Source organism: Coturnix japonica, chromosome 5 (genome assembly GCF_001577835.2).
Source record: "Coturnix japonica isolate 7356 chromosome 5, Coturnix japonica 2.1, whole genome shotgun sequence".
Lineage (NCBI taxonomy): Eukaryota > Metazoa > Chordata > Aves > Galliformes > Phasianidae > Coturnix > Coturnix japonica.
The window spans coordinates 35072320-35097624 of NC_029520.1; the positions used below are offsets into that span (position 1 = coordinate 35072320).

At 42.3% G+C, this 25305-nt stretch overlaps 1 protein-coding gene across 3 annotated transcripts in view; it reads left to right on the forward strand.

The window, feature by feature from the left end:
* Positions 1–25305, forward strand: part of ESRRB (estrogen related receptor beta) — a 130347-nt gene that overhangs the window by 55572 nt on the left and 49470 nt on the right. The gene's annotated exons all lie outside the window — the stretch shown is intronic.

The following is a 25305-nucleotide window of genomic DNA, read 5'->3' on the forward strand; positions in this document are numbered from 1 at the left end:
ATCGTGCGCGGAGCGGTGCGCGATAACGCGGCGTTCAGAGCCACGTTAACGTGTTAAGTTTGGTTTGATCCTTTCGGGGAAGTTAGGAAACAAGGCAGAATCTTCTCAGCGCTGTCATCCAGTTCCATGTGCGTTTCTCCCCTCTGATAAACCTCCCCGAGCAGAGTCAGTCCCCTTTTGTGTTTTCGTGTTAATCTCTGTGTCACCTACGCAGGTTCTGTGGTGTCATCGGGAGTGGGGCAGGGGTTAGGAGCGAGGTCATTTGCCGGTTTCATTATGTTTGTTTTAAGAACGCATTCTATTTAGTAAAATTAAAACACATAAAACCAACTAAACCCGCAGTGATACTGACCTCTCTTTCCTCATCACAGCGGTCCTTTATCCATCTGTCTGTCTTGCTGATGTTGTCAGTCTTTATGCACGTTTCTTCCTAATTTGATCCCCTGCTTCCAGCAGTTTCATTACAATGTGACTTAGAATTGTTGATAGAAATTAATAGCCCAACCCGTGTGATTCTCTTTTCCCCACCGCTTCACTTGTGGCCGCTCCATTCTGAATTAGACAAACAGTTTCTTGAGGGGAATTTATTCTGTGTGCTTCTGGGAGCATTTTAATGTTAAGTCAAAAATACAAAGTGCATTTACCTTCATTCGAAAACAAACATCAGATCAAAATCCCACAGCCAAAAGGTATATCATTTTCACTTGCTATAGCGTCTCTTAACTTTTTCCTTTTATTTATTCTACTTTTGGGATTGAGAAAAGGAACTCCAACAGCATGAGAGCAGTAAGAATGAACCTGCACGTTGGATTGCTGTCCCTGTGCTATGACACCAGGGGCTCTTGGGCAGCTCCCAGCTCATGAACGGTGCCCTGCTGCGTTCCCAATGCTTTGGCCGCCCAACAGGCAGGTGGAGGTGGCCCTGGGGAAGTGCTGCTGAGCTCCCATGGCTTTGCAGTCGGTGCACCTGCTCTTTGCGATGAGAAACTGTCGTAGTGCTCGCAGTTGAGAGGAGTGCTTGAGGTGGCTGTGTGTACCACGTAGCTGCCATCCTAACGCTGATGAGGGTTGGGGGAGGGAGACCAAGAAATACCATTTCAAATGTCTCAATCCATTTTTTGTTCTGTTGGTTATTTAGAGGAGTGCAGTGACAAAGTGGGGAAGTATGGCTAAGTCCAGGAAAAGTTAGTGAGAGAAGGAAAAAGAAAAGCGTGAGAAGCCCTAAACCATAGAAAAAATAAAGTGTGTGCAGCGTGTTGGTTATTGCTTGGGTTTACATTCTGGTGTTTGTTAGGGTTAGATTTTGACTTGCGTTCTTGTTGCTGAGAATAAGAGTTGACCCAATATATGCTACTTGTGCCGCTTCTTCCTCCATTGTAACACAATTAATTATGAATGTTTTGGGTAAATACAGGTATTGTAGTTGTGCTTGTATTACTAGCTGGTTGTGTGAGCATGTCATCCTTTTTGTTCTCAGTGAGTCTTTCTAACTGTTAACCACTGAAAAAAAAATCATAGTTATTTTCCTTTTAAAAAAAAGCTTTTAATGATGTGGCAGCATTTGTTATCAAATTAAACCTTAATTTAACAGTGATTTTTAAAACATTGCGGGCTGCCTCTCCTTGTTTAGTTGCCTATTAAGCCATAGGAGAAAATGGGAGGAAAGATAGAATGTGGCTGGAGAAGGAGCTGCAGTCACTCAATAGGGGATCCATACAGTTACCTGGAAACTGTATTTCACCTTGCAACTATGGAGAGAGACCATGACCAAGGCAAAGGAGAGGAAAGGTGCCTCCATTCACCTTGGAGTTTAAGGGGAGCTCAATATTTGTAATGCACTCGAAAGTGAATGAAAATGAACAAGAGAAATGAATTTGTTATTCTTCATCACGCTCTTGAGGTTTTGGATTAATCTTCCTGAAGCAGTGAAAGTTTCCTCTGTCCATTTGTGCAGGTCTGAGCAATTGCATCAGGAGCCGGGGATGTTCATTTGGTGGGCTGAGGGCTTTTCCTCAGCACAGGGCATTGCAGTGAGAGTAAGGAAATACTGATTCCTGATACTGACCCTCTGTCTTTGACCCTGTGCATTCTATGGCAGTGTTTGGTTTCTTGTCCAAGAATCTGCTCTTTGGTGACCGCTTTCTACCTTTTGGTACTGACCTTTGGGAGAATTATTCCTGGTGTTGGTGATACAGCTCTGAGGGAGAACCTTTTGCATGACTTCCAGTTGGGAAGCTAACAAAGGCAGTGATTTGTACCTGCGGTTTGTCTCTCAGGTGAGGCATACGGCGAGAATACATCAGTTACACTGTACTGATGTCTGTGCAGTATAGCAGGAAGGGAGCGTGCTTATGGGCACTGGGAACAGCACCCAGATAGACAAAATAGGTGATTATTTATATGCACACACTAATGTGTGTGCATATATAAATATTTATATGGAATTATATGCACATACGTAGGTACGATCACACTGTGTATCGGTATTGTGCGTTTTTTATCTGCAAACCTGAGGCTGTTTCAAAGGGGGCAGCATTACTTTTATGTATTAACTTCCATGTCCCAGAGTATTTTTTTCTGCCCAGCTGTAGCTGCCACAAGAAATACTGACAGGACCACAAAACTGCCATCTCCGTTTCTAATTAATATTCTCCACGACAGGCAGAAACTGACCAAGTAACCATAATGAAAGGAAAATAAAGATCATTGGCAAATAAGGGCATGCTGCCAGATGCTGTGTCTCTTACACTGTTTCCTCTGATGTACAAGAAAGACACATGAGTCACTGATCTGATAAAAATGAAAATTATTTTATGGGCAGAAAGGAAAAGTTGAAAGGAATATCTGGTATACCTTTCCATCCCTCTATCAAACAGAACACTGGAATTTTGAGTCGATGAAACGGCAAATCCTGGATCCCATAGCAGAGAATTGACAAAGTTGTTGTCACTGACTCTAATGCACAGACTGAGGAAATGTGACTTAATTTGAGAGGTTACTGGAAATGTCCGTATTCCGTGAATGGGAGGAAATCTGAGTCAGAGAAGCTGAATGCGCAGCGGTCTGGTCTGACTGTCTGAAAGTCTGGGGCAGGGAGGAGTTGCAAACTGGGGAGCGTGGGCTTTATTGACAGAAACAACTGAAAAACCTCTGCAGGGGAAGCAGCCTGATTGCTGGGTTCCTGACTGTGCTCCCACTGCAGAATTGGGTCTTGGTGTACTGTGCGTATTGAGCATGAGGCTGATGAGGAAATTGGTACCTTTATGACATTTGTATTAACTTTTCCCTCCTTTTCCAATTCCACTTGTGAAAGTAAAGATGGTCTAATCATTATCAATTATTGAGAAATATGGAAAGATCAATGTATTTTAAAAAGTAGGGTGTTTTTGGTTTTTTTTTTCCATTGTATTGATTTGAAGTAATCAATAAATATTGCATTTAGCCTGAGAGGGGGAAAGACTTTGGAGAGATTGCATCAGAGAAAGTTGCTGTGACAGAGATTTCACATCCCTTTTTCTCCCTTTCCGAGGGATCGCTGTATCCCCAGTGCTCTTTTTGCTGCTGTTCCCCAGCCCCAATTCAGCTCTGTTACCACTGCTCGGAATTTCTTGTCATTTGAAATATCCTGTATTTTCCCAGTAATTTTAGCTCAGTAAGAAGTTCTGTGCGTTGTGTCAGTGCATCTGTTTCCAGATTCACCAGGGCTCAAAGGACACGAGTGCTTTTATGGACTTAAAGAAGGGAGAAGAGCAAAGGCTTCAGCCTGAGACCGGTGGACTTCACAGTTTTTGTTCCGAGTGCGGTAGAATTTCTTCAGAGTCTGAAATATTGAAGAGAATTTTAAATAGAGGAAGAAATAGTAAAAGTAGAAACAGGTGCTGGCACAGCTTGCGTATAAATCCAAAATTCTGTTCCCAGTTTTTCCTTTTAATTCCTGCTCTTTGGGCTGAGAGTCGAGGTTTGTAGCGGCAGCCCCTGTTTCAAAGCAGTAGCTCTGCTGCAGACTGTGGAGACTGAGAAATTATTCCCAGTAACACCTACGTTTTATTCCATGGATCTCCTGCTGTTAACTTTACAGCCAGAACAGTTCAGAATTCTTAGTTTGTGCGCTGAGAGGAAGGAAATGTAGCATCTGCCCGCACCCCAGCCTTGAGCTTTCTAGGTAATGCGGCTGTAGAAACTGGGGGGGTGGGAAAGCAGGTTAAGAGCTTCAACAGAAACCTGCAAATCAAGTGGTTGGTTGTTTAGCAGTTGGACTTAACTAAGGTGATATTAGCAGTGCTTGTTTTTGGTGATCCTGCTGGAGACAGGAAAACCTTGATTTCTTTCTACCATCCCTGTATCAGCCGCATTTGAATTCTGAATGTAGTCATCCCTACGCAGCTTACATGTGCAAAGTGCTTGGTGCCTGTCATCAGGAACAGAATTTAGTATTAATTATTACTAATTTTTATTGATCTGGTAAGTTTTACTACTTAGGATTTAAACTGTTGTAGTGTACTCTGCGTCTGTTTCATCCTTGCTGTGCTGCCTCTCACCAGCCTTGCCCTGTCCCCTTGGAGCAGTAGCGATGTCCACAGAATGTGCCTTGCAGCTGGAGCATGGTGTGCTTTGATTCTGCCTGTGCTCGTGAGCTTGGCTGCTGGCTGTGGCTGTCCAGGAGGAGAACGTGCCTGCTCAAGGTGGAACACACTGTATAATAATATATTTGTCATGTTTGTAATTGCAAATGTAATTAGCAAACAAGCTCTGGGGGATTGAGGACTTGAAACTTTCACTGCACATCATTTGACCCTATCTTGACTGGATGGGAGCTCGTGCACTGCTGTTAACCCTTGCTGATCTTGCAAAGAAATGCTCCTTTTTGTCTGACTGCAGCTAAGTTTGCTATTTGCTAGGTGTTTTTTTGTCCCTTATTTTTATTTTTTTGCTGTGAGCAGCTTCGTACCTACATTTGCTAATACCTTATTTTATTGTGATAGCAAGTGCTTACATTCCTCCTGCGGCACACGCACTAATATTTCCTGTCCTAGCACTTCTGACAGTCTGGAAAGCATTCAGCAATGCCCTTTGTGAAGAGCACTGTGTACCAGTAAGTGCTTTTGCATACTGAGCTGTTCAGTGCATTCCTATCACCACAGGCAACGTTACTATTTGGTGCCCCTTGCACTTCGCAAAGACAACTTGCGAAAGGCAGGTGGCAAGCTGTTATCACACAACCTGCGATGGCTCTGCGTCCCTGCTGAGCTGGAATTTTCTTGCACTCCCTTTCTGAATGGGGGAGGAAAAAATGGATGAGAAGTCCTGTTTATTTTGTGGGATCCCAGCAAACCTCCACCTAGTCACCCTTCGGCTGACTTTCGTTGTCCTACAAAGAATATTCCTGCCCTGTAAGGGTTTAGCAAACAATGCAGACTTCATTCGTAAAATCACAAACTTGTGTGTATGTAAAGAGGACTCCTTTGCCTTTACAAGCAAATGTCACCTCATTTCTTTTTCAAGATGGGACTTAAATTGCAATAAAATGGTGATAATAGGACTGTCCTGGTTTTGGACCTGGTTTTATTTATTCCCGTGTCGTTGTGTATGTGAAAGGAAGGAGATGTAGTGTAGACATTTTTGTACAGTTTTTTTGCCATGGCTGTAAGGACATCTCACAAATACTTCATCCTGTTGAAAGTTTAGAAGGAAAATGAAGTCTGTTCTAATTTGTTCTCGGTAGGGTAAAGAGAAACTGCTGAGAACCCTTTGCTTCGGTCCAGATTTTCCTTTTCCTTTCCTGGAGATGATGTTGGATTTACCTTGTACTTAAGGGTCGTATGTTTTTCGTGAATTATAAAAGCCCATATTGTGGAAGACTGAAGTGTGTCCGGGACCTCCAGCTTAGAGTATGCTGCATAACGTGAGACAATTTCTCATCGTAGTGCCTTTTGTTTTGAATTGTCTGTTTTACTGCAGCTGTTTTTACCTGATGATTTCTTGTTGCTCTGTGCCTGCTCTCCTGAAAGGCTCCTTGTTGTAGATACGGCATATTTAGAAGTGTTATTTTTCTAATTTTTCCCCTTTTTCTCCCGGCACTTTAAAGTTCCCTTTAGTAATAACGGCCCTCAATCTCCGGTGATGGAGCCGTCATTGTGAACAATGCTGGTGAGTGTATTGTCTCGCTGTCCTTTCACTCAAGAGAAAGGTCAAAGGAACAGCTTTAAAAAAAAATAACGTTTAATTCTCCCGTGAAGATTTTGCATATGAAGATGATGGTTTTTAGAATGCGTGAGCACCTGGGTCACAATAAGGCAAAAAGGTGATTTTCCGTGTTGCGACTGGTGTGTTCTTAAAACCGTGCCGACATGGGCAATCAGCAATCAGATTTCTTACCGACATTTACCTAATTTTGAGTATTAAAAAAACAAAAGAAAAATGACTGCGTAATTATGATTTGACAGATTTTATTCTTCTGAAGTCTCGTGTGCAGTTTTTGTTTTCATTTGGTTGGTCTGACAGACCAACTTTCTCATTCTCAGCAATGCTGTCTGTTCCCCAGCTATAAAAGGTGTATACCCACCTCAAGGAGGTTTTCAGATTTGACAGCACAGCAGTGGAGACCATAAAGCGTTACTGATTTCAAGGACTTGATTTCAAATTCTTTTTGTTGCCCAGAACCAAAATCAACCTATGTACATCTTAATGTATATGTTTCCTTTATCCTTTGCTTTTTATGTTTTAAATCATTTGTTGACTTATGCAGTAGTTTTGAGGGGTTGCAGTGTTTTTATTTTCATTTGTTTCTGGACTGTGTATGGCATACAAATGTTATCTGGTTTTAAATGGTTCAGAAGGTGCTGCAGAGGAAGGAGTATGAGAGATTTAATTATTTGGAACACAAATTCTGTTCTTCCACGGCCCTTTTTCATACGCGCTGGGTACTGCTTCTACATTTTGCCTCTGAGTTTGATTCCATTTCTTTTAGTTGTTATATTTCTGTTGATAGAGGTTTTTAGGTCATTTTTGTCCACCGGAGGGGTAATGGTGCAGGAAGAAGCTGAAAACATTTTCCTGCAAAAGCAAAAGCATCGGTGCCTATTGCCCGACACAGTTTGTGATATCAGATTGATGGTGGTGCGGGGGTGTCTGGATGGAACAGGGCTCTTCGTTTACCTGACTGTTGAGCAATGACTTCCAAAGGAGCTGTGCAGCAGCAGTGCACTGTGCCCAGGGAGTGGGCACAGCAGCTGGCACAGTCAACATAGGGACATCCTGACACGGGCATTTGTGTCGCAGCACTTCGGCTTCGTGAAGGATGTTAACTTTGCTTTTTAAGGCTTTTTTTGCCGTAACAGACAGTAGCAAATGTGACCTTTTGAAAATGACGGTTAAGTGTATTGATGTGTCTGTATGTATGTATTATTTACATAGATGTTGCCGGATGTGTCTCCCACAGAATAATTGATGCGAGTTGTATAGTGGCACCAAACCCACTGTAGAGGTCTAGAATGAGTCCAGCTATGACAGAAACAGTTTTCTTACATACAGAGACCTGTAAGTGCATGGACATCGTATATCCTGCTGTATGTGTCCATGCTTGTTTTTTAAATAAATGTACACACCGTAAGTTAACAGAAAAAAAGAGGTGTATAAATTATATAACTTATATATATAGCATGTTCATTCTCCGTGTTGTTTCTCTCAAATAGTTATCTGTGCAAAGTCTCACACCAGTCTTTCTGCATGTGGTTGTGTGTTTGTGAGTAAATGCATAAAAATTAGGGATAGATGTGTCTGTCTTCATCACAAGGTCATCCTGAGTATTGGTTAATTAAAGTTTGTCAATCTTTAGATAGCTGGGCATGGAAGCTGTTCTAGAAAAGCAGAATGCCATCCAAGTATGTCATACACACCATTTGTGCCCCAAAATTTGGTGCTTTTGTTACGATTTAATAGATACAATGATTTGTGAGCCTTTAGGTTTAGGAGCTATCAAACAACTGGCAATAGATGTTCTGTTTATAAACCAATACGTCGTGGAATCAGTAATTTTTAAAGAGAAACAAAGATTTTCGTTAAATAAAATGCCATAGAAGAATTTGAAAAACAGTTTGCAAGGCAGATCCAGCTATAAAGATAAAGCTGGGCTCCTGCGGCGTAACATGAAAAGTCGGGCGTTTGGATTTCTGTTTTTGTTCAATTTTTGATTATTTTGGAAACTCTTTTTTTCTTTTCACTGTGTTTTCATTTTTGCAGGACACAGAATGGAGGTTGTTTCCCTTGTGGAATCCCTTGCTTTGGGAATCTTGATGATAGGATGTGCTTTGATTGGTTTGTTTGTTTGTTTCAATAACTACAGTGTTCATGATTATTCTCTTTTTATTCCATTGGTTGTATTTTTTAGATTAGAACAGAGCAGTTGCTTTTCTTCTAGCAGTTATGTCGTTGCAGAAGAAGCTGTGAGCCCTAACTTACAGTTAACACTACAGACCATCTCTGTAGGAATCTCCCCACTTGAGCCCATGTTCTAATGTGGACTTATTTTTAAAACTATCAACCAATTCAATTCCGTAGCCATTTTTTAAGAGCATGTTTATGAAAGAAAGACCAAAAGCTCGTGCAGTATAAGGATGTAGTATTTGTGCACTTTTAATGCACTCATTCATTAGAATTTTCGCCCAGGTGTTTAGGGAAAAATAGTTGCAGCTTTTCCCCCTTAGCTGTTTGTTGAAAGAAAAAATACCTGCTTTTGTATGGTCTGCTTTTTTAGCTTACTGTTTCTTTCCCCTGATCTCTGCAAAATGTTATATGTTCAATTCTCCTGTTGGAGCAAGAGTTAAAAATTAATTCATGAATAATAAAAACCAATCAGTCTTGTTGAGTTTAAGAAGGATTAGAAGAAGGGTTTTTGTACAGAAGCAGTTATATATCTTGGTGCTGATATTGTTGGACTAATAGATATTGTACTAGCTCCTGTTGGTTATCTGATAAAGGTAGCTGATTTGCAAATAGGATTGTTATCCTGATGAATAACGAGTCTAATATTGGATGGATTAAAAGAGGCTGGGCGGTTGGTATCTATTATAAGTTCTCGACTCCCTCTCAGGAGGTAATTTATAATTTATTTGATTCAGAAATCTGTAGATTGAAAAGGGACCATGTAAATACTGTATGTGAATGGTTTGCGATGTTTTCCTAAGTCTGGCATTTTCAAGGAAGGCACCAAATTCCACTGAGCTTCAGTGTGCCTCTTCTGGTGGTTAGCTGGCTTGTAGCATGGTGTTCAGTACAGACATCAGGCTGTTCTGTGCTGAAAGCAGGTAACTGGCACAAAGTGGGCATAGGAAAGCTCATTATTCTCTTGAGACAGAGGAAGAATTTACAGCCAAAATTTTCTGATGCTAAAACTCACCTGTTCTCAGTGAAATCTGCTGTGCAACACTTATGTGAGGGAGCAGAGGGATAAAGATTTCATTTAAAAAACAATAAAAATAATAATAGCTAAAGATAGAGGTTAAGGGAAGCCAGTGGACACAGGTGGTATGTTGCTGCGACAGTGCTTGAGCCTGATATGGGCTACATCAAGGAGATGGAATATCTGGGTAGAGAAGAAAAAGGCCAGTGGGCAAAGAGGAGATCTGGATTAATCCTTTCAAATACCTGCTCCAGAAGAACTTTCCAGGACTACACAGAGCCTTGGTGGGAAAAGCATCTTGAAGTGACAATTTCATCTCCTATAAGAGAAGCTTGCTGTCACACTGAAGAGCCTCAGCATCTCTGACTTTGAACTGTTCTGGGAAAACATGCAAACGTGGGATCCTTGGGAGGTTAACCACACTGGTTGTATCCTGCAAACTCTGTTCCTCGTCCTGCTAATACAGTGTTTGGAAGCTGTCACCATGTCCACCAAGGAGTGATTCCCCTGGCTATGGAGATCGCATTGTAAAGAAGCTTGATTAGGAGAGGAAAAACATAGCTTCTCATCTTAGTCCCTGGTAGCCTTTGAGAAATACATTCCCATCTTTATGGGTGCATCTCTGATTTGTGTACTTCTTTTGATATGTTTATTTCTTTTGATATGTTTGTTTCCTAAATGAAGTTGGCCAGTCTGTCCCTAATAATGTGACGCCTGGACATTTTAGATTAATCGAGGTAAAACCTGAAGGAGAAGTATTCCCTACCTGGTTCACGGACAGTGTATTGTGATGTGTCTTGTGTGGGCAGGTGGGAGAGTAACTGGGTTATTAGGATGTGAATTGTAGGGCTACTACAGCCTGTGTTAAGAATCCACAGGTGGTACACTGGCTTGAAATTCATAACCACTTCATTGAGAGCATCAATTCTGTCTCATCAGGAGATACAGGAATTTATGTAGTTAATTTCTCATTGAGTCTAGGATATACCTTTTCTACATTATGTATTATTAATAGCACCATACTTGTTCGAAATAGTCTCTTTTTTTTTTTCCTTACTAGTAGGTGGCTTTATATGGTTCTTTTCTTAGCAGAGTAAATGAATAGCAGTGAGCAACAATTAAATATAGATTTAACAGAGAGCAATCCACTCATTTTTGAATTGCCTTGTTTTGAGCCCCAGTCCTCAGTGTATTTTGTTTCTTCTGGTACAGTGCCACTGGAGTGGTCTTGCTGCATCTTTGATACATCACCAGTGTGAGACTTAGGATAAAGGTTTGCCGCTTTTCATGATGTGGACTACTGAGCCATCAAAAAAAATCTCTTAAAATAACTTCTACAATGATAGAAGACCTTTTACCTGTAATGATACAGTCGGTACTTGCTGTCTGCCTTCTGGGACGTGCTCACACGTTCTCTTTCACTTGCAGCAGTAAGTAATTTATATCAGGTTACTTCCATCATCTGAAAGCAACTAACAACCATGAAATGTTGTCGGTATTGTTGAAGGAAGAGGCTGGTGTTAAGAACTTATATGGGAAAAGAGACAAGCAGGACCCACAAGATGAAGAAGCCATCTACAAGATTCAAGCATGTTTGGGAACTTGCTTTTAAAACTGTCTTCTTAGGTGCTTTGGATCTGAAATGGCTGGCATTTATACTTGAGTAAATGACAAGTAACTGTCAAAATCAGGTGGCATATGGAAGTGTAAAACTGGCACAACATTAATACTAGGCCATTCAACTCAGCATCACAGTAGGGGATGATATACCTGGAACTGATACAAGAGATTGTATTGAAGGGGAAAATAAACAATAAAACCCTAAAGCTTTGTATGGGGAGTCATTTTCCTCATCTAAAGCTCTGCCAGGTGCTGCTAGTGCCTCAGATCACTGGCTACTTCCTTCAGAGTTCAAGTTTTGTGCTTCCAATGCATGAAATTATTCCCAAAGGGCTGAAATAATAATTTGGAGTATGCTGGGGAAGGCTTCATAGTGGTAATTGGGGAGCAGTTTGATGCATTGCTAAAATGCACAGAGGACAAATGCCAAATGAGGTGTGAGAGGAGGTGAAGTGTGAACTTGCTGAAGTTGCGAGGAATATTATTGGGGTAAAAACACAGGAGAGTAAAGCAGGTCTCCAAAGAAGCGATCCAGCATGTGGAGAATTCCAGAGAGCTTGAGATGAGAATGTCCTTTGCCAAATTTGTGGAGATGAAACCTGTGGAAGAAGACCTGTGTGAAGCAATAAGGAGAGTAGAGCAAGACAACGGTGCAGTATCCTTCCACTGTGAGCTGTGTTTGACTGGAGATGGTGAGCTGGAGGAGAGAAAAGCAAGGCTAACTCCTGCGTCATGAAGCTTGAGCTCACACTGTGACAGAGCAATGGTGAATGAAAAGCCCAGGGCAGCAGTTGCTGTGTGTGTGTGTGTGTCTTGCCTTGACTAAGGTTTCTTTCTGCAGCATAGAAGGAAAAATGTATTTCTCACTACTTTTCTCATGTGCACAGAACCATTTCTTCATGAAGAAAGCTGGAATTTGGATACAACAGCTTTAAGGGAAGGAGAGAGGACGGGAGGAGTGAATTTTTTTTCTAGCATATGCATAGGTTTGTTCTGCTAAAATTGAATAGGATTTACCTATAAACTGGGCTCAAACCTTGTGAAACTACTGCAGTGTTTCTCTCTCACCTTTTACATTCAACAGGCCCTGTGTGACCATTTGACTGGAAATGGGCTTTCCTTCAAATCTGCGGACTCTCTTTCTTTGTCTCCCTGCCACAAAGAGAAAGTATCGGCAATGTCCTTGTGAGGCGAGGAAGGGGCACACATGTAAAGACTGCTCATGCCAGCACACGGGGTCCCTCCCACCTGACAGCCCTTCAGTGTCCTCTGTTGCTGGCTGAGAGCAGAGCCTGCTGCCTGCACCTACTGCAGGGAACCTGGGTGGTGTGAGGGGCAAACTGTGCAGGGCAGAGAAGAGAAATAGGGCAGCAGGATCTTTCAGAGGGCAGAGCAGCTTTGAAACGGTGCTTTTGACATTGGAAGGAACTGCTGTGTGTAATGTCGTGGGGCAGGAGGAAAGTGAACTGTTCCCGTGGGATGAGGAGATTTATTACTGTGTATTTAGCATCCCTGCTACTATAGAAGGAGGATGCACATCAGCAGCTGGTACTGCTCTTCTGCTTTAGGGGAGCGGAGAAGGCAGGGATAGTGCAGCATGGCAGGGTGCGGTGAGAGTCCTGTGCAGCTTTGGGTGTGAATTAGAGCAACACTGACTTAGTGTGAAAGAAGGAATAGCTCAGCTGTACTTTTCAGTGTGATAGAAATACTATAGAATAACCCTGGGAGAAATAACTCACATTCATTGAGCTGGAAAAGGAGGGGGAACTGAGGACCACAGCCAATTTGTAAAGATTTTTCTGGACTGTTCCACAAACTGTTGCTGGTTTCAAGTCTCAGTGCTGTGTTGCAGGATTACTGGGCATTACCTGTTGCCTTCTTGTTGAATGATGAGGTGGACTTGAACAGCATTTGTTATAATTTTAATGGACAGGGAGCAAAATAGGGGCTGAAGAGGAGAGTCTGTCATCTCAATTTAGATTTGGTAAAGCTAGTCTGTGATGTTGTGTAAACAGGGTTGTTGCTTGTCTCCTCTTTATTTAGGGATTTAAAGGTGCAAAGTGAAAGACCTTCATGGGAAATAGGAGGCAGAAGGTGAACCCTGTTTCCATGCAGAAATGCTATACCTCTGTGAGACTTGTCCTTTCCTTAATGTGCATTGTCACAGTCCCTTTATCCCTCCGAAGGGCAAGGACACAGCTTTTGCATCCAGATACGGTGATGAAGTGAATGCTGTTGTATGGCCAAATGGGCCTTTGGCCTCCAGGAGGCACCAACCAGCAACACTCAGAAAAATTAACAGTGGTAGAAGTACATTATACAATTCATCAATCTTTTGTTTTCAACACCAAAGCAATGCTGCTTGGGACACATAGGTTATGACAGGGTCAGCGCTTCCATTAGATCTCTGGTTCCCCGCCGGTCCCTGCAGCATGGCAAGATGGCTGCCGCAGTGGGTGCAGTGCAGCCTGGCCTAGCGGTGTGTGGCTGAGAGCAGCCCCTTGCCTCCAGGCAGTGTGGAAAAACCAGAGGCCGTTAGTTACGAGTGAAAAAATTATAAGTTTCCTCAGTGTCAGCACGGGCCAGTTCTGGTTTTAAACATGAAATATGGCAGCTAATTAATCTAGATCACAGCTTAATCGCCTGTGGTGAGTTTAAAAAAAAACATTTTTGTGTGAACTTAGCACTCATGAAAGTGTTAGGCTGATATTACTGCACCAACTGAAGTACTGCTTGGGTGAGCTGCTTCGTGCTGGCTCTGCTCATGCCACTCTGCAGTGGCTGGCACGAGCTGCTGCTGTCCCCTCTGGATCTGGCCCTGTATCTGACTCGTTGTGCAGCCCCACAAACCCAGTGTGCTGAGCTCCTCCCCATCCGCATTCAGACTTGAGTTGCAGAGCAGCAGCTTTGCGGTTTCCCCAAGGACAATACCAGGAATGCCTCTTTGCAGGACTGGGCCACAGCATGCTGCCTGCTGCGAGCTGGTACTGCCTGAGGTCTGCTGCAAGTAGGGAAGGCAGTGAGGAGGCACCAAGGCAGAGAGATCAGAAAATTGAGAGGAAAAATGGTATTGCTAGTTCTGTTTTTCCCCCAGCAGCAAGCCAGGACTGGGAAAGAGCAATCTGCCCAGTCTTATTGACTGTGAGTGCATTTACGTTTTAGGAAGGTTTTGAAATGACAGCGTGAGTCCTTCATTGTATATGTCACCCATCATTGGTGAGCTGCTCTCTGTCAATGCTTCTAGAAGCGCAGGTCCTGTAGAGGGAAGTGTTGTGGGTACTGGCTGTGAGGGCTTTTTGTGACTTCAAACAGTCCGTTGTGAAGTGAGGGGTGGCATAGAGGAAGGCAGGTGCATGTTGGAAAGGTGCTCAAAGCAGATGGACCAGGCTGGTGATGTGCTGCATGTGATGGATCACCAGAAGGTCTAGCATGATCTGAGGAGAGGCTGTCTATTAAATCTTGTGGAATGGCTTAATAATGATTCATCAGCAATGTGACTACTTTCTGCTCTGTTCAATCAGCTTTTCCAGTTGGAGTCTCTTTTGTTAGGAGAGCTAGAGTTGTTGCTGACATCTCAGCCCAGCACCTGTAGTGGTATTGGTTATTGGGTGGATGCTTGAATTCTGATTAACTTCCTACTCAGAATTTTACATCATTACTTATTTTCTGTTACAGTCTCAACAGGACATAATGTTCCTTTCAGTTTGTGGGCCTGGGCTGTAAGCATTAAGCCTCAGAGAGAGATGAGTGGAACAGCCCCTTACTGTACGTGCCATTTTGAGTAGCGTCTTAAGTGCTTGTGGTTGAAAAGTGCTACAAGTTGCTTCTAAACTCACTGTAATTCATCACTTTTTAAAAATGACCTAAGTGGATCCAAAACAAAGACTTCAATTTTGTGAGGTAATAACAGTATCCTAGATGAAATAAAATACAAAGCCAAAAGCTTTAAGCAAGAATAGATTCTTAATAAAACAGGATAGTACAGTTTTATATCTCTAACCTTCAGCCATTATACTGACCTATGTAGGAGCTTATAGTTGGTGCTTAATTTGAATAAAAACATTATTTCTTATTCCATCACATAGATGTGTGGAGAAGATGGAGCACTCATATTTACTGGGGGGCAGTGAGGCCAGAGGGCAATGGAGATCTGAAGAGCACGGCTCCCACTTGGTCAGCACTATTACCAACAAGGAAAGTCATGTTCCAGTATAGCAGCTGAGGGACAGACACATGATCTTCAACCTGAAAACACAGTATTGATAAGTTGAATTTTATTGTGCAATAAGTGATACGCAAAGACGCTGTGGCTGAGAGCCTGTGAAGCAATTTTGGGGGAAAAAAATAAAAGGAAATACTTGCGAGAAGGTAAAAACTCAGAGAAATGACAAAGAGCTCACAGCTCTGTAGGATTGGTTGTCCTTTAAAAATTGCACACATCAAAAGGCACTTCAGAATGTTTTGAGATACATAAACGGCTGCTGGGTCAGAAACAAGGAGATTCTGATTTGTCCTCTTCAATTTACCTTTGCTATTATGCAGCATTTATCCCCACAGCCTCTCAAATCTTGCTGTTTAGTCTGAGGAAGAATAACACATACATGAAATTTTTGAATACCTGTGATATATTCTCACCAAACAGGACTTTAGTACCCTGTGGGCACACAATTAACTGTTTCATTTTAACTCAGCCCAGTGGGAAGGGGTCAGGGTCTCTGTCTTTTTGAAATTGCTTCGTAAAGAAGATGGTTAGTTAGAATCAAATGAGCATCAGCTATTGAGGTACGCTGAATAATCACCTGATCCCATTCTGGATTAGAAGAAGAGAGAGAAATCAGGTCTAGGCACTAATGATTAGCTTTACTGCAGCCTGGGAATGCATGGACAAAGCAGGATTTATTTGTCTCTCCCAGTTTTAATTTCCCCAGTTCTCCACAAGGCACCCAGCAGTCTTGGAGGGAAAAGAGTGGAGCTGTCATCTCCTTGTTTTCTTTATGTTGAAATTCTTTCTTTCTTGTTCGCCTTCGTTTGTGATTTTGGGTCATGGAAAAAAGCAAGCATCCCTGAAGATGGCAGCACAGACTCCCCAAACCTAACTATGGTGCTCACTGAGAGCCGAGTTGATGCTTCCTGGCCTGACAGAGAGGGAACTCTTCCCTGTTTCCTTCCTTTCTACAGGTGCTCAGGTTGATGTTTCTGCTCTTGAGAGCTACGTTTTGCTATCTGGTTCATTGGTTTGTGTTCCCAGCAGGTGGGAATTCTCTCTAGGATGTGTGGGGTTGTTTTTGTTTTGTTTTTTTGTTTGTTTTCTCTCACAGAAAGAGTAAAACTTTAACTTGAGGAAATTGATTTTTTTTTTTTTCTAGCTGTGCTGAAATGAGTTGTCCTTGTTTTAATTTCTCAGTGAAAATGATCTTTTTCTTAAGATAAATGAAAATAAACGTAAGCAAACATGTCACAAAAGGAACAACAACAAAAAAAATCCTGAACACTCTTAAGATGTACTCTTAGTTTTGGAACAAATTTTGAAGTTTTTTTGATGAGAGGTGGTTGTTTTTGGTTTTTAATAAAAAGCCATTTCATTTTCTGTTATTCTGTCCCTACTGATAAATTAAATATACTCCGTGCTCTTGGAAGCATGCAAAGTAATTCTTTGGATTCTGCTATTCTCCTAACTTCTGTTTCATAAGGAAGCTGAATGTTATAAATCTGGGATCAGGATCAAAGCCCAGTTCCCAGCTTTCCTATAAGTTCCTTTGGTAACCCGAGCAAAGACTTAAGTCTCTGATTCTCTCCCTTGCTGGTAAATTGTTGATTGAAATATCTCCTTTCTTTAACCTGTCTCTGGAATCCAAGTTCTTATGGGAAGATACTTTAATGAGACAAACAACGTGGGTCTGTGAAATACTTTTTAAATGACAGTAATGCATTTAATAATACAGCCAACCCTATCACAGTTGCAGAGATCAGATTGTTTTCTATTTTTGCTTGAGTAGAAAGAAATTCTTGAAGATGGGTGACGCATGCCAAGTCCTTTACTTTCAGTCTCTATAGTCTAGATGAAATCTTATGTGCCACGCAAGTGTATAGGTCAGAGAAAGATGGGAGCATTCCTGCTCATTTGGGGCTGAATGGTAAAGAAGCCTTTACCAGTCTCCTATATTAGTATATATTTAAATATATGCTGCACGTGCCGTCCTGATTTTCACACTCAGATATGGAGATAAGCATATTTTGTGGTTCTGGAAGATATCCTCCTTTGAGAGCAGGTTCCTGTGTATTGCACTGCGTGTGTAAGTGTTAATTTCAGAGACCTTTTTTTGCCTTGGAAGCATCTATATTGAGTTGTCCACGCCCTGCATCTATTCATACTCCGTGCCAAAGACAAAGGACTCAGTGTTTTTCTTGCTTCTCCTGCTTACCTGTTGAAAGTCTCCTTTTGACCCAGATCTGCTGCAAACTGATCCAGACTGCGTTTGATTTGCAGTTACCAGAATCTGTTTTTTGTTTCTCATTTCTGCCATCTTTTGAGGTCTAAAGAATTTTGGTGGGTTTTTTTTGCTTAGCCCATCTCCCAATTTTTCCTACTTTTCTGGCTTGGCTCTGACATGGAAAATGCTGTAAGTGATGTAAGCGAAAGCAAGCCTTAATAAAAGAAGAACAACAAAAATGGACAAGGGAGAAAGCTGTTAGTCTTGCATGATGAGAGGCCACTTTATGCACAGACGGTTTTGTTTCTTGAAAGAAAATTCGTCCATTGGAGTACAGCAGTTGTCACCCAACCCTGAAAGCATTGATGTGCCTATTGTACTTCAGCTAAGGAGGATAAGTCAGCAAGCACAAAAGCCCTAAGCTTCATCCTAGATCTGCTAAGCCACGGGAGAGTTTGCAGCCGTCGTATCATATATGAGGCAACTCTTTCCCACCTAAGGAATTTTCTCATTTCTCCCAGCCGGGTGCTTCTGCTGCTGAGTACATTCCTGGAAGAATGCTGCCTGTGACACAGCAGATCAGTGGGCGCAGACTCAAGTCCCCTCTCCTCCCAGAGATCGATACGGTGTTGGAGTGCAGTGCTGGGGCTGGCATTGCTTGCTCCTTTCAGGTCTGGCATTGATTAGCTGCAGCCTGCAGATAGAAGTGGAGCAGTGATGCTCTGCAACCCTGATAACCCATCCTCAGGAGCCTGCCAGTGTCAAGGGGCTCCTTGCTGCCACCATAGCCAATAGAGCCATTTCATTAGGCTGTAAAGGTTAATTGCATTGAAAACTGGTATCGTCCTCAGCACATGAACATTATAAAACTCCACAGCAGTGTGAGGCCTGAAGCTGTCTCAGGGAGAGGAGAGCCTATCTGAGCTCTGGGAAACTGTTCTGTGCTAATAGTGTGGCAGAGCTCAAGATCTTGGAAAATTGTTGCTGTTGGGGCTTTCTCTGCTGCAGGAGGACACTGGCATCCTGCTGAGCTCTGGGAGCTGTCACCTATCCAGAAACAGGCTCACTCTTTTTAAGGCTGGCCCTCTGAAAGTTCAAGTGGTCCCTTCCAGTGTGTTGTTAGGCTAGTGTGTATGTTAGCTAGTGTGTATGTTAGCTAGTCAGAGAAATGTATTTTGTGTTTGATGTATTTCTGTCAATATTTTGAGGGGAGTTTCTGCTGTGTATGCAAAACATCACAATTCAATTAGCTATTAGAGTTTCAGAAATGAAGAAAATCTTGAACATGTGAGAACTTTTAAAGAATCTTAGAAGCATTTTTTTTTCATAGCTAAAGAGAAATTTCTATTTTTGATGGGATCATTGTTAAGAAACGGGTTTTCTGCTACCTGAGCATTTTTGCTTTTCTTAGAAGCAGCACCTTAGAAAGTGAGTAGTTACAAAGACTGATGTTGGATTATGAGATATGACTTTGTAGTGTATGAAATATTTTGAGGTGCTTCTACTGAAAATATTGAAGCAGAGCAAAAAATTACTTCCCAGTCTGACACAGAACACTCTGCAAAAACAGAGCCTTCAGTTTGCTTTTCTTCTCTGTCTGCTGGTGACCAAGCAGCTGCTGGGCTGTTAAATCACCAATTTCAGCTTCTTTTATAAACTCTTTCTTCTGCCTTTCCTTCAAAGCCGCCATCTGTAGGCAATCTTGCCCAACATTTTTTGTTCTTATGTTATCTTGCTCTTCCTTTTCTGGGCTCCACATTTCAATTCAGAGAGTTGGCTTCAGAGAGCTAAATGTGATGCCACACATGAGACTTTCCACTGCTATCCAGAGATACACAAGGACAGGAGGATGTGAAGACACCAGGTGTGCACAGCTCCTGCTCCAAGGAGAGCCCCTTAACAAACAGTGACTCTCCCATCTCTGCAGGTGGCTTCTGTGGCATCCCAGTTACATGCACCAACCAGCGTGGCAGTGCCTCGCATCTTGTACGTGGTTGCAGGGCAGTTGCATTGAAGTAGGAAGTCTAATTGAACCTGAGCAGCTAATCACTCACCCACTGATTATAGATGTACGGAAAAGGCCTAAAAAGATCTGCATGTTTTCATTATGTCTAATTCCTGGCAAATACCAGGGCATCGTATTTCCTATGTCCTCTGCCCACTGTGCAGGAACCTTCTGCTGCAGCTTGACAGTAAGTGAAAGAGAAGACTTAAAGGTCTGAAGGAAAACAACAGAGGAGGGTGCGAGGGAACATTTTGGGTTCAGGAGAGCTGCTTTATGTTGTGCGGTGCTCTCCCACTGTGTGCTGGGTTCCCAGTGGAAAGGGTGTAGTGAAGAGCTTTCTCTTTAATACAGTGTGTGTTTTATCTCCGCAGACTTAGTTTAAAGATCTTAGCTCAATACCATTAGTGTATCTCTGCTGAAGGCCCTTTATAAAATTGATTAGAAAGTGGGCTTTTGCATGTGTGTGTGTGGGCTCTAATCTGATTTCAGTCCGAGATGGTATCTTTAATTCAGTGCATCGCAGCGACTAACTCACGAACTTCACCGAGAGTCAGGGCCCCTAATTTGGTTTGAGAATACATTAGCAAAACGAGTTCAGGAGACCCATTTTCAGGGAGAGGGGAGGGGATGTTTTTGGTGGGGGAGGCTTGAGGGAGGATAGGAGGAATTGACTTGACAGAGTCGAGTCGTGGATTTAAACAAGATCCTGGGCATGATATTCCTGCAGTGGTTCCCAGGAAGAAAAGGAGAGAGTGCAATTGATTGATTTCTGGCCTTGCACAAACCAGGGAGAGCAAAGTGAACCTCAAGGCAGGCTTCTTAACCCTTTCTTCCCACACAAGCAGAGAACCCAGGGTGCTGACTACCCAACACTGTTTCTCTTCATCCTGTTCCTACCTGCTTCTGTGTGCGCTGATGTCTAAAGCAGACACTAACATTGCAGAATTAATGGTACTCTTCTATTCTGTTAGATGATCCACACTATCAAAAACTTTTCCAGGCTGATCTGACTCAAACATTAAACTGCATTTCTCTTCTCTCCTCAATTCCTGAAATGGAGAAAAAAATATATAAATGTTAGAAATAAGTAGACCATTGCACGTGGTGTTTGCAGTGGGACGCTGAAAGCACTGTTTTGCTGCAGGTAATGAGGAAAAAGCATTTGCTGGTCAGATCCTTTGTTCCTGTAAGATGTGTGCTGGAGGCTTCTGTAGCATTCTGTATCATCCAGAAGTTCTGAGGAAACTGAAATTCTCAAGATTCTGCCTTGCGCCCTATAAGTAAAGGATTATTTTCATTTAAGGAATTGCTGAAGTTAATGGAGAGATAACAGATTCTGTTGATACACAAATACTCATGATAGAAGTAAATATTTAATTTGAAAATGTAATTAGTAAGTTGTTAGAAAATGTTTGCTGTGGTAACTCAGTTGTTCTATGGCTGAGGTCTTGCACACACAGGTGTCAGACTCTTCAAGTTCTGCTTCCTTCAGTGTATTCCCCATGTAATTGGACACTGTTCCTCTTACTGGGAGTTTTGGGTTTGCAGCTTAAATTTTGTGAATTGATACAATTCCATTTACTGCAAGGGAAGGTTTGTTCTGGTTTATATCCAGTGTGGCTGCTAATATGGAATCCGAGTTAATTTTTCATTGGGTGGCTCCTAAATTTAGTCTGCAAAGCACTTAGAAGGTACATGTGTAATTGTATGGATAAGGCACTCACAGGCACAAATGGCTGATGTAGTTTTGTCTACAAGTTTGTTAATGAAGTTGCTGAGCCATTGTTTTTGCAGTAACAGTGCGAGTTATTTAGCCATAATTCAGTGTTTGCGTTCGCTGGATATGAATATCTCTGTGTGGTGCCACATCGTGGTTGTTTTAGGCAAACATCAAATATCCGGACTTGAGTCTATTGCACAGTGTTTGGTATAGTGTTCCTTTCTGATGTGTATTTAATCATATTGCATGTATACATTGCATGCGTTGTATAATGTAATGCTTCCATTCCATTGCTTGAGAATAAGATCAACCAACACCACAGATGCGTAGAGGACAAAACATATTCAGACAAGATCCGAACCCCTTCCTTACAGGCAGTATGTCTGGAATGTGGAGCTGACTGCTTTCAGGAATGAAGAGTCACAAAAAACAAATCCCTCAGAACTGAAAAGCTTTGGCAGTAGGTCTTACTACTGTCACTTAGATATACAGCTGGCTATATGATGACTTGACTGTCTAGACTCAGATGCCTTCCAATAATTATTTTTGCTGTACCTCATGCAGAGCAGATAGTATGCCCATATGCTTAGTTGAGGTTCCCTTTTCCACCTTCTCTGATGAACTGCTGAGGTCAGCAATTTTACTGCAGTAGCTTGCTCTGATGAACTTTTTCTACACCAGCCTCTCAATCCAGACAACACTGCAGTGCAGAGAAATAATCCAATTTTACTCGATTATTAATAATTACTCTCAGCTGCTACTTTTTTCAGTTGATTGATTAGAATAAACAGTGCTCTGACAGTATACACTAGAATCCATAACCCCCTTCTCTGTCTACTGCTGCTCCAGACTTGACTTTTCCAAATCTGGCAGTTTCCTTTTAGCATTTGGATTGTCCGTATCAAAAGGCTCATTCTCAACAACTCATGGTCTGAAAATCTATCCAGCAGCTCTGCTGGGACAGAGAAACTTTAAAGAGTTTACAGATTTGTCAGCAACTTAAACAGCTAAATTATCCACAAATACATAGGAAAAACAAACACTGATATTCATGTTTGCAGTGGCTTTGTACACAATCAGGAACAACCTCTCATAGCACTGCAGTCCAGTTTATGTGGCTCCCTTGCTGATCAAGCCTATTCTGTACCAGGTTTGCTGTTGATGCCAAGTTGCACTGCAGGTGGTACCTCAGTGCACCAGAACGGGCAGTTCAGCTGGTATACGCACTGCTTTTCCTACTAAGTAGCTGTTGTTAACCCCGTGGGCTGGAATTCTCTCTGGAGATGATTTTGCTATTTGTTTGATTTGTACCTTGGATTCCTTCAGTTCACCTTGTTTTGAGAACGATGCTCTTTGTTGGGTGGCAAAGTAGAAAGTAAGAATATTGCTTCAACATGGACCTCTTCTTTGCAAGCAGAGTAATTGTCAGAGGTTCCTAGAGCTTGGGCTGTTTATCTGCTAATGATGAGTTCCTACTAGATAGATCTCTGATTGACCTTTATAGGGAGCCTGTTGTTGCTCTCTGGAGTGACTTGCACTCAGGGTGGACAAGCCTGTTACAGCTGACAGCAGTGTGGTTTCTAAGGGATGCTTAGGCCAGTCACCTGCTTGGCACAGCGCCAGATGATGGAGGTGTGTGGACAGATTCACTGTGCGCCGTGGTTTAGGAATAGGATCTTGGTTATCAAACACACTTTGTTTCAAATAAGCATGACAAGCTTATCTTTCCCAACAGAGAGAAACCAGATACATTTGAAATAAAAGTGTTTCTGTAGAAGTTGTGGTTTTACATTGGAAGGCAAATGTCCAGAAGTCCAATGAAGGTCATGGGATAGCTGCAGTGTTCTACATTCGGATAACTCTTCTGATCCTGAGGTCCAAGTCCTGTTCAGATCAACAGAAAAGACTGTCTAATTTCAGTGGTAGTTGGATCAAGATTAGGATGAAGAGGTAGGATCTTATTCCAACCACATGTAGTTTATTTTGACTGTCACTACAAAGTGCTGGATAGGGTTCAGGTAGCAGGTGGGATATTTACACTAATTTCAACAATTTGTCCTCTTTGGGTTGTGAAGTGAAGTACCTGTGCTGGTGCTAAGCAGCAGCATTCCACATGAGTGAATGAGAAAGTAGTTTCATTCATGCTCTCATCAAAGTGGATAAAATGTCCAGGTCAATTTTTGTAAGTTGATCGGGAGCCAGGATTTCTGAGTTTCTGATCACATGCCAGCAGTCATTTCATTGTGATGCAGAAGGAATGGGGTAGCGCTTAAAAGGCACCAAGTGGAAAAGCAGAGTGGGATTTCTCCAGTTGCAATCAGCTTTCAAAACAGAGGTGTTGAATTTTGGCTGTGTGATGCTCCTGGACACATGGTTAATCCCTACCATGTAAAAAGGTTGAGTAATACAGAATGACTGTTTTATGTGAGTTGATGTCACAACTTCCACCACAGTTCTGAATTCCAGAACTTCTTTATGTAGAGTTCCAACTTTTTTGGGTGATTCGGATGTAGTTATTTGCTAGTGTTTGTTTCACTGAGCTGCCTCACTCAAGAGGACAACTTAAAAAGTGTATCAAAACATCTCTATGTACATTAGAACACACGTGCTTCTGATTAAGTACAGAGAAAAGAGACCTGCTCAGTAAATTGCAAGCAGAGGGCTGTGTGCAAGATGCAAGGAGTGTCAACGTTGTTGTTTTTTTTTTTACAGAATGTTCTTCAAACATTGCGTGCTTGGTCAGTCAAAGAACACGACGCAGTGCATGGCAGGCTAAACAAAGTACTAGGAACAAAGCAAAATCAGACATCTTGCTTTATGCTTGTTTTGGAAATCTTAAGAACAAAACAAAATTGGACTTTTTTTTTCTCTCTAAGAAAATATTATTATTATTATTATTATTATTTAACACAGTAAGTTCCTGATGAAAAATGCTCAGCAAAGTTTAGCTGTGAAGGAAAACATAAAAATGGGTTGCATGGTGGTGTGATCAGGAGACGGTTGGTGTGTGAAATAGCACCCAGGGAGCTGGAGATAGGATTAGGCAGTATTAGAGATAAGATTATTGTGTAGACTGGGTCACAGGGGATTCGGTTTAAAGGGGAGTCAGATGCAAGAGGAGGTCAGAATTGATCTGTATAATACAGATTTGTGAGTCCAGTTCCTCTCTGGCTAGCTTGCATGCAAGAAAACTACTCACACTTCTTATATAGGCTAAGCTCTGGGCTACAGTGCTGAATAAAGATGTTCAAATTCTGCTGCTAATCATAGAATCATTGAGGTTGGAAAAGATCTCTAAGATCGTCTAGTCCAACGGTCCACCTACAGTTGTAGAAAGCTGTAAGGTCTTCCCTGAGCCCCCTCTTCTCCAAACTAAACAGTCCCAGATCCCTAAGCTGCTCCGCATAAGACTTGTGCTCCAGTCCTCTCACCAGCTTCCTTCCCTTTCCTGGACACACTCCAGGGCCTCAATGTCTTGTAGAGAGGGACCCAAAACTGTACTCAACAGAGCTGAGTACACGGGATGATCACCTCCTTGCTCCTGCTGACTGCACTATTTCCGATACAAGCCATTGGCCTTCTTAGCCACTGGGGCACACTACTGGCTCCTGTTTAACCAAGCACTGACCAATATCCCCAGGTCTGTGTGACTTCTAGCCACTCTGCCCCAAGCCTGGTGCATGGGGTTGTTGTGACCAAAGTGCAGGACCAGGCAGTTGGTCGTGTTGAACTTCATCCCATTGGCCTTAGCCCAGTGATCCAGTCTGTCCAGATTCCTCAATAGGGCCTACCTACCATCAGGCAGATAACACTTCCTTCCAACATGGAGTACAAGCTTATGGAGGATGCACCCAATCCCCTTGTCCAGGTCAACAATAAAGATACCAAGCAGGACAAGCCCTTGAACCACCCCCTAGGGAATTACTAGTCATTACCAATCAATAGCTGGATTTAACTTCATTTACCACCAGTTTCTGAGCCCAACCATCCAGCCAGTTCTTTACCCAGCAGAGTGTACCTGTCTGGACCATGGTCTGCCAACTTCTCCAGGGGAATACTGTGGATAATACAGTTAAAGGCTTTGCTGCAGTCTAGGTAGACTATGTCAACAGCCTTTCCCTCATCTTCACAC